The 9,917-nt window shown below is 33.3% G+C and overlaps 2 pseudogenes across 2 annotated transcripts; both read left to right on the top strand.

Annotated features, from left to right (window-relative positions):
• Nucleotides 1–102: 102 nt before the first annotated feature.
• Nucleotides 103–1,595, top strand: LOC149231424 (protein TOPLESS-RELATED PROTEIN 2 pseudogene; annotated as a pseudogene). Its single transcript, XR_016248424.1, has 4 exons — nt 103–181; nt 458–607; nt 986–1,128; nt 1,392–1,595. The product of XR_016248424.1 is annotated as a protein TOPLESS-RELATED PROTEIN 2 pseudogene (transcript).
• Nucleotides 1,596–1,640: 45 nt separating this feature from the next.
• On the top strand, nt 1,641–2,801 carry LOC149231423 (protein TOPLESS-RELATED PROTEIN 2-like; annotated as a pseudogene). Its single transcript, XR_016248071.1, has 4 exons — nt 1,641–1,733; nt 1,951–2,187; nt 2,291–2,472; nt 2,650–2,801. The product of XR_016248071.1 is annotated as a protein TOPLESS-RELATED PROTEIN 2-like (transcript).
• Nucleotides 2,802–9,917: the final 7,116 nt, after the last annotated feature.

Genomic DNA, 9,917 nt, shown 5'->3' with positions numbered 1-9,917 from the left:
ACATTTACTATATACATGCATTGCTAATTAATTTTAAACTTTAAACTGTAACTAGATCATTTTTACTATGTAGACTTTAATTGTGAATGTCATGCCTCCTGCAGTCACTTCTCCCAGTTCCCTTCGCAGTACTATAGAATGTTTGGACAGACTTCAAGCTGCATTGTCAATGACCAATTTTGTAAGAGCTTTCTCATAGAATTATTTCTTTAGAATCTAGCATATTTGTCTAGCCATATTTAGTTTAGTTTGTTACATATATCTTAGTCATTTTCTAAACTTTAACTCCAGAGTCCAGATATTGTTGCTTTCAAGTTTCTATATAGCATAGGATTTTGTTCTTTTCCCCTTTCAAATGCTCTATTAGCTATTATTTTGGCATATCTTTTATAGGAATAGGATGATATGATCAATGAATTCTAACAATTTTCTGATACTCTAGACAACATGTGTGCAGAGTAGTATAGACAGCAGTCCGACCCCAGATGTTAAGCGAAGGCCTCTAGATGAGGTCACGGACAAGAGCAAGAACTGGAAATTGACTGAGATCAGTGATTCGGGTCAGTGTAGGTCTCTCAGGTTGCCTGACACAATGCATACGAGCAAGGTATGCAATCATCCTTCTATTACAGAAAACAAAACACTAAGGGTTAACATACTTTACAATTTTATGTGCTACAAATTCTGTCGATATTGATCCAAACAAGTAATGTGGTATAGCAAGTGGTAAAATGATATACACCAATTCCAGTGTTGTTGTTTTAGCACTGACATCCAATGCTCTCCATAAGCTATGCAAATGGCCGTGGAGTGGCTGAAATCCATCGGAAATGTGGGTTGCTTTAGTAGTTTTTGTTTGCTTCCTTTTTATATTAGCTTGTTTTATTTATTTATGTTTGCTATACTTTTGGATATATAATTTGCTGCTGTATTTTATGTAGTAATGATTGGCAAGTTACTAAGAGTTGGTATTTTGTTCCACCAGCTAGCGGGATTGTTATGAACAATGACATTGGTGATACAAATCCAGAAGAAGCTGCTGGTTGTATAGCTTTGTCCAAGAATGATTCCTATGTGATGTCTGCTTCTGGTGGCAAGGTCTCCTTATTCAATATGATGACATTTAAGGTAAAATAACCTTTTACCTAAAGATCAGTTTCATTTTAATGTTTGCGATGATATATATGATTTCAGTTTTAGTACATTTGTCTGCATAGGGTTTATTCTCTAATGTCTCACCAACTTCCAAATTATGTGGGTAATGGGGTTCAGTTCAGGATCACTCTAGAAGGTTCTTGTGTAATGTTCCTCGGTATAGGCCAAGAATTCAAAGGCTCCCAATTTATCTAAATCACTGGTTTCATGGTATACTAATTAGTGATTCATTGCAGGTCATGACAACTTTCATGCCACCTCCTCCTGCAGCCACTTTTCTGGCTTTCCACCCTCAAGACAATAACATTATCGCAATTGGCATGGAGGATTCATCAATTCAAATATACAGTGTTCGAGTTGATGAGGTGCTGCCTGTGAATATATCTTTGAATTTAAAATTCTTATCATTTTTCTTCATTGTGCCCTTTTACCAAAAATGACCTTGAAGTGGCATGCTCTGAACTTGCTGCAATTTTTACAGGTAAAAAGAAGCCTCAAGGGGGCACCAAAAGAAAATCACAGGCCTGGCTTTTTCACATGTTTTGAATGTGTTGGTACCTTCTGGAGCTGATGCCCAGGTATATGGTTTCTTTTATTATTAGGTATATAGTTTTTTTTTTATTATTATTTATAATCTGGCTTTTTCATGTGTTGATATCTTCTGCAGCGGATGCCCAGGTATATGGTTTCTTTTATTATTACTGACTCCGTGATGTTCACTTTAAAGTTTACGTAAGTTCACATAAATTTACCAAGTAGAAATGTTCATGTCCTCACAACCATGTCTTTTCACAGTCATGTCTCTGGGGCATAGATGGGTGGGACAAGCTAAAGTCAAAAGTTGTACCAGTACAGCCAGGAAGATCCTCGCCACCAGTGGGAAGTTGTACCAGTACAGCCAGGAAGATCATCACCACTAGTGGTGATACACGAGTACGAGTACAGTTTCATAATGATTCAATTCACTTGTTGGTTGTGCATGAGAGCTAGCTTGCTATATATGATGCTTCCAAGTTGGAGCGCTTGCGCCATGTAAGTACTTGTAAGAAGTGTTGAATTCAAACGTAGACAGTTATAGAATGTCACTTACCTTCTGTATCTGTTTGGATGAGCTTGTTACATGGTTGCATTGCAGTGGTCTCCTCATGATTTGCCTATCTGCTCCTATTTCAAGTGCCATATACTCATGTAACAATGTCCTAGTTTATGCGGGCTTCTGAGCTTCTGTGATGGTGCAGTTGGAGTGTTTGATGCAGAAAGCTTGAGGCCTCTCTGTCGCATTGCTCCTGCTACATACTTACCATTGGGAATGAACAGGTAAATGGGCTTTTTCATTCTGTCATGGTTGATACGTTTATTTTTTAGATTTGGCTTTTGGCAAGGCATATTATGATTTAATTTATTGTTTGGTTATTTATTGAGCAGTAATGCCTATCCTATAGTCGTTGCATCACATCCATCTGAACTGAATCAAATTTGCTCTTGGAATGACAGATGGAGGAGTTCATGTTATTGAGTCTTCACAGTAAGAAGGAAAATGGGGTGTTGGACCTTCCCCAGATAATGGAAATGTCGGATCAAATCCAACATTAAGTAAACATGGTTCGGAACCACCCTTAAGGTAGTTCAATGGAACATAAGAACAAGTTGAAGTACACTGTACTACTTTGTGTCTACCGACCGTTTGTTTACAAGAATACCGTGAATAATGGTAGTCTCTTGTCAGTGAAATGCCTCACCTGTGTTCCAGTTGTTGAGGGATTCTATCAAGATTCTAATTTTCATAAGATATTGTTCAGCAACTGTAAGTGACATGTAAATGAGTATCTAGGTGTAATTCTGGTCACTATGTTTTTTCTAGGCCGTGTAAAAATTGAAATTCTGTCATTGGAGCATAATTCATGAATGTTCTTTCCGAGGGTCCATTTTTGAAACCCTTCTTTGTACCAGATGAGTTTTACATTCAGACAAACCTGGTTTATGCGGAAGCTTTGTCAGACTCAGAAATATTTATAAACTGAATCAGCATTTTTGGGTTGAATACTATTGGAGCTCAGATTGAATTAATTCAATTGAGAAAAGATTACTCAACAAACTTTCTTGTTTGATGGCTATTGTCTAAACATATTATTTCTGCAATTGACTCAACGGACTTTCTTGTTTGATGACACTATTGTTTAAACATATTGATAGAGATTGATGGGATAATGCTCATATTTTTTCATTGCTGCAGCCTTTGTGTGTTCTGCAATTGACTAAACGAACTTTTTGATGACACTATTGTTTAAACATATTGATACAGATTGATGGGGGTAATGCTTATATTTTTTCATTGCTTTATTTGGACTTGCTGAGGGAGAGATACTGCTGTTGGAAGTTGTATAATCACACATTTTGGATATCAACTTAATAGGAAGCTTTATTTATGCCATTTGTAGTAGCTAGAAGTTTTATGCTATTTACAAAACTTGTATGCTTATAGTTCTTGTAATTATCTACGGATGCATGAATTCTAGCTGTTTTAATAACATGGCGAGAATTTATATGAGTGGATATATTATTGTAAATTAACTGACTGCCATTATTGTTTCATTTCATGGCGAGAATTTATATGAGTGGATATATTATTGTAAATTAACTGACTGCCATTATTGTTTCATTGGGAAGCAATCAGATAAGGTCATTGTTAGAATATGCAAACTAGTGAAATTTAAAAACTGTTCAAATGGAAACTTTGATACTATCGACATGTCTGGTATGGGACATTTTGATTTATTACATTGTTTCCTATTCTCCACTTGTTAAGCCCTGCTTTATAGCATTCACAACTTTATTTCTTGGCACACTCCAAATGGAAATAATATTGAAAATTTAAAAACAGTTATAAGCCATGCTTTAAACATACACAACTTTGTTTCTTGACACACTCCAAATGGAAGTAATGTAAAAGTAGTGTACTTGTGCTTAGTCACCCTACACAACTTTGTTTCTTGACACACTCCAAATGGAAATAATGTCGAAATAATGTGCTTGTGCTTAGTCACTTTTTAGTGGATGTTTTTAGAGGTTTAAACACAATATTAATTGATGAAACATTGATTACTTATTGATAGGGTTTATCAAGATTTCATATTGCTCATGAAATTCTTTTGAATATATGGAAAAACAAAGCTAAATTGCATGGTCATGAATCAATGCTTTCAAATCATATTTAACTGACATTGATTTTCATTTCATTGGGATATTATTCATAACCCTTAGGAATGGGAAGATGGAGTGGCTTTCTGTCTTCGTTTTTCATGAAAACAAAATATCCATGCATGTTTTTAGAATGCTAAGATTTGTGTTATTGTTATGAGTAATTTTTATTGGGCAAATTTTTTGTGAAGATAAACAAGATAGATGCTTATAGAAACTGATTTTTTTAATTTAAAATAGTTGTTTCAATTCAAGGAAAGGAAACTAGAAAAAATTATTTAAAAGATTTATTTCAATGCAAGGAAAGGAAGGGATTGCAAACTTTGTACATAATGGATATAACAATGAATAATAAAAAGATAAAATCATCAATGTTTGCTTTCCTGTTATGTTGACACATTTTTCCATTGTGCAATGAGGTTTTACGAAATGTTTGTTTTTCTACAATATGTTTAAATGAAATATTGATCATATATATAGAAAAATTGAGGTATGTGTAAGGTAATTATGTGAGCCTAGAGTTCTAATTACTTGCCATGAATTTCAACAATCTTGACAAATAATCACGAAAGATTCTTGAATGTGTTCTATTGGAATAACTTCTTCAAAGTATGGACATTGAAAGATACCGATAGTAAGGTAATGGCTATTAAAGCCAAGAATAATTGGAGAAAAAGCCAAACCTATCTAGTACAAGTCACACGTTAATTCAAAAGCAAAAGGACAACTTATAAGTTGTCTATATTGACATGAAAAGGTTGGCCAAGGCCAACCCAAGCAAATTGACAAACAATCTAGTTGACAAATTTAAGATGATACAAAAAAATGCAATTGCTGAGAAAATAAAGCATAAAAACGGGAACAACTAGTTCTTGCACCTAGATAAATGATTGATAAATGCATTGAGAGTAGAAGTTGTTGAAGACTAGATAAATCCATAAGTCGACACTAACAAGGGATTGCACTAGCCACTCAGATGGATCTAGTTAGTCAATAGATAAACCTAATTTCACTAGCCACTTAGATGGATCCAATTAGTTAATAGATGAACCTAATTGAGCAGTTGTTTGAGATGTCAATGCAAGTGAAGAAGACCACGATGCTAGCAATTGTCAATGTATCTATCAAATTATAATATTAATTTATTTGATTATGAAATATCTATTTCTCTACATAAATTACAAGATTTATTAGTACATAATTTTTGATCTAGTGGGCCACTACCACTACTAATCATAACCATGTTGTTTCAGAAATGACTAGGTCTAAAGAAATACTTAAACACACATTGTGGTCAGAACAACATAATGCATGATAGTAACATAATACATCCATCTATAACACAAATTCGAGGGCCCTCAACCCACCACTTTTCATCCATCTAAAGCATAGATTGGAGGGCCCTCAATGTACTACTTGTCATCCAATGAGAGCCCAGATCCAAAGGACCTGGACAAACTACTTGTCATCCATCAAGTGCCCAGATTGGAGGGACATGGGAAAGCCACTTGTCATCCATCGAGCACACAGATTGAAGGGGCCTCGGTATGCCACTTGTCATCAATCGAGCTCTTAGATCGGAGGGGCCTGGGCAAGCCACTTCTCACACATCTAGTTGCTTGAACGAAGGGACCTAAGCTTGCCACTTCTCCTTCATTGAAAGCCCAAAACTGTGACCTATGAACTATGACCGATGTAACAGTTACAAGGTCACATTTCTAGATGTCATGGTTCCCTAGGTCACGATTGCAAAGGTCAAAGTTCCAAAAGCCCATTGCAGAACACTGAGGAAGTATGAGTCTAGCACTTGGAACTGTGACCTAGGAAACTGTGATGTCAAGAACTCTGACTTATGAATAGTGACCGATGTAATGATTTTCGAGTGCAAGAGAATCACAAAATCTGTGTTGTACTAGCCAAGAATATATGTTGTACCTACCCAAAATGTCTATCGCACCTACTGAAAATTGCCATAAAAAGTGAACAATTGTTGGGATGGATCCAAGCTCCATATCACGTAACCCAATTGGAGCAATTAAAATGTTTACGTTCAAGCTCCAAAATTTTAAAAAATGACTTTACAAAAAGGCATAAACCATAATACTTAAGAAAACATAGAAAATAAAAACTAAGGTTTGTGGATCATGCTTATACTTCTTATGCTACAATAAAACAAGAAGAAAATATGTTGTGTATTCACAGAGTCAATGCCACCATGCAAGTATCTAATGGAATGCATGAAATCTTCCCTTGTGTTTGGTTATGAACAAAAAAATAGACATCAAATATTGTTTGCATATGTGCTAGAACTTCCATCATTTTGTGGTTGGAGATGAATATGAAGTGGGGAAAACCTTAAAAAATATGATCACATCATGGATTGCATGCCAAATCAATTCTTTGTTGAATAAGACTATTATAAATGTGATATTTAGGAAAATAAGATAAGCTTCCATCCAAAAATAAAATCAAAGCAAAATTCCATGAAATGCCTCTCCCAACATTGATTAGAGAGTCCCTGTGATTTTTGCATATTGCTACCACAAACATCATTATATAAGGTCGGAAAATTCTCCAACTCTCAAAATATGTGTATGTTATTATCCCAAACACAATTCAACCTTGAAAACATTTCCCTTTGTTATTTTTAGGTGCCCAATAAGGACCACTGTTTTAAAAATCAACTACTCTGAATTGGTCACTGGTCAAACCGACTAGTTGGGCATGCATGAGTAATGAACCAATAGAAAAACCAGACTGGAGGATCGGTTTGTACCAGTTAGGTACCGAATCGACTAGTTAGGTACCTAATTGGTACAAACCAACCCTAATTTGTTAGTTGTCAGTTAGCTTCATAGAGAGGTATGCAAATATCTTGATTTTTTGTGTTTTTTCTAAATAAACACTGATAGATCTGGCCTTGGTTTAAGGATTTCTCATGGCTAAACAAGTATTGGGGTGTTTAATATGTTTAGATATTCTTGGATACCTTTTAAAAATAATCACTTTTTTATGAAAACATTGTTTGTAGAAGTACATCTAGTTTAGAAAGTGTATATTATTTTAAGACATAACATGGTATATAAATGGACTTGAAAATCGCATGATAAGTTCATGCCTTCAAACTCTAGTGTTACTTTGATTAAAAATATAATATTTTAATGTAATATGACTTGTTCCAGTGAGCATGAATATGTGAAGTATAAAATGGACTCTCCCCTTTCATATAACAAACTCAAAGAAATATGTGTTTCTTATTATAATTAATTATCGTGTTCAATTCTCTAGTTTAACTTATATAATGATTGTAATATCTTATTTTGTATATGTTGTATATGACTTGTTTTGTTTGATGAGCACGAGTAAGTGGAATACAAAGGAGAGCGCTCATCGTTATACAAGCATTCAATTGCAATGTTTTAATTGTTGTAATGTTTGGCATGTAATGAAGAACCTCTTATGTGAATTAAAATATGATTAAAGATGAATGATCAAGTGAGCATTAGCCCCTAAATTGCATCGATTTTATATTAGATTTTTACAATTGATTTGGGTTGCATAGTCCAAATAATATTGTATTTTGCAATGGATTAGAATGTTTGTTGAATTGAGTTATCAAGTCAATATTGTCCATTATATTAATAGATTTAAATTGAAGTAGGGTTAGATAAAAATGGTCATTTCATTTCTTCAAAGCAAAATTAAAGTTAATATTTTAATTGTAAGTATGCATATTGATGTTATGTAATCAACATATTCAATTTATAAATGCATTTCAAAATGTCAATTCAAACTTTAATCATAAATAGAAAAACTAAAATTTACTGCTAATTAAAAAATGCTTGGTTTAACAAAATGTAAAGTATTGATTAATAAGGCATTAAAATGACATTATTGAAAATAATTGTGTCAAATAGATAAATATCAAAATTATGATGTTTTGAATAGATGAATACCAAAATTATGATGTTTTGCGTATTATATGATTTTATTGTTTTTTATTTATCAAAATATTGAAACAATGAATTGTTGCATTGCAAATGTTCCATGTGCATAATTCCATTTCTTCTTACTATTGGCTTGTCCCCAAATCTATTGCCATTTATTTATTTATTTTAAATAAGTTTAGTTTTCTAATCTTGGTAACATGGTTTGTAGAAAAAACATGAAACTTTCTCTACCAATGTATTTATGGTATGACTTTGATTATTGAAAAAACTTTTTTTCCACACACATCAAATGAATTGGTGAAAAATAATTTGCAGATTTTGAGGTTGTCTCACATTCAACATATGTAGTAATGAAAAAAAAAAGACTCAAAAAATTTAAGTTAATTATTAATATAATTGCATACACAAAATCAACATTTAAAATTATTTAGTCCTTCATTTATGTTATTTAAAAAACTCAACACATATTATCTAATTAGTTGATTACAATTAAAATGTGAATAGGAAAAACCAAAAGAAAAGAAGAAGAAGAAATTGCATCTCATAAATAGCCTATTTCTAATATCCATGAAATAATAGAAATCACATGTTATGAAATAATTTATTTATTTTAGTGATGTTAAGACTTATAATTATTATCAATATCAATTCTTTATTAACAATAATGAAAACAAAAAAAACTAAAAACTAGTATAATAAGTATGCCACAATTATTATTTTGTTATATTTAAGATTAAATAAATGGTGGTCCATCCAAACTACAAGTTAGCAGACACAGGCAAGGAATCTTCATATTCTGAGAGGAATTCAAAAGATCAGATGAAGGGGGAACTCATTGCAGAGAAAAGAGAATTAGTTCATAAATGAAATTGGGGAGGGAACTTACTTATGATAAATGTTGATAATGTGTTAAGTGATAAATAAGTAAATGTTGATGACTGCTTCGACAACACCATGTGCGTATTTCGATGGTGCTGCACAACAAGGTAATTGTGCATGTGGTGTTTACATCAGAATAGCAAATGCATAAGTTATAGAAATCTGTTGGAATGCTGGTCCGGGGACAAATAACAGAGCAGAAGCAGTGGCTTTAGCCTGCCTCCAATTTTCTTGATATTCCAAAATTGCAAATCTATGGAGACTCCAAGGTAATAACTGATCATGTTCTGTCAAAGAAACACATAAAAAACATTCACCTTGCTGGATGGTTGGACAGGATAGCAACATTATGGCACAACAGGAGGACTATTCTATTTCTCATATTGAAAGGCACAAAAACAAAAAGGCTGATGCTTTATCTAAATTGGGCCTTACCTTGCCTCAAGGTTTATGGAGAATGCAGATAAAGGCGGACAACAATATCTATAGGATTTCCATTTTCAAGGCATATAGCATATACTTATGGAAGAAAATTTTGGTTTTATATTTATGTCTTATGCATATGATAGCTTCTAGCAGTATAGGTCCTTTCTTCCTTATTTCATATCATACACAACAAGTTTTGAAATCCTTTTGAGCTCATTATCATCTGATTCCACTCAACTTCCGAGTATGTATCTTGGAAAACTTTCAATATTTTTGTCAGTTTCAGTGTTTGGGATATGTTTGTTTGGG

This window comes from Pinus tabuliformis, chromosome J (genome assembly GCF_031772625.1).
Source record: "Pinus tabuliformis cultivar Carrire ecotype Pingquan chromosome J, CPIR1, whole genome shotgun sequence".
Classification (NCBI taxonomy): Eukaryota; Viridiplantae; Streptophyta; class Pinopsida; order Pinales; family Pinaceae; genus Pinus; species Pinus tabuliformis.
Note: the sequence above shows the minus strand (reverse complement) of the source record. Positions and strands in the feature narration are given on the sequence as shown.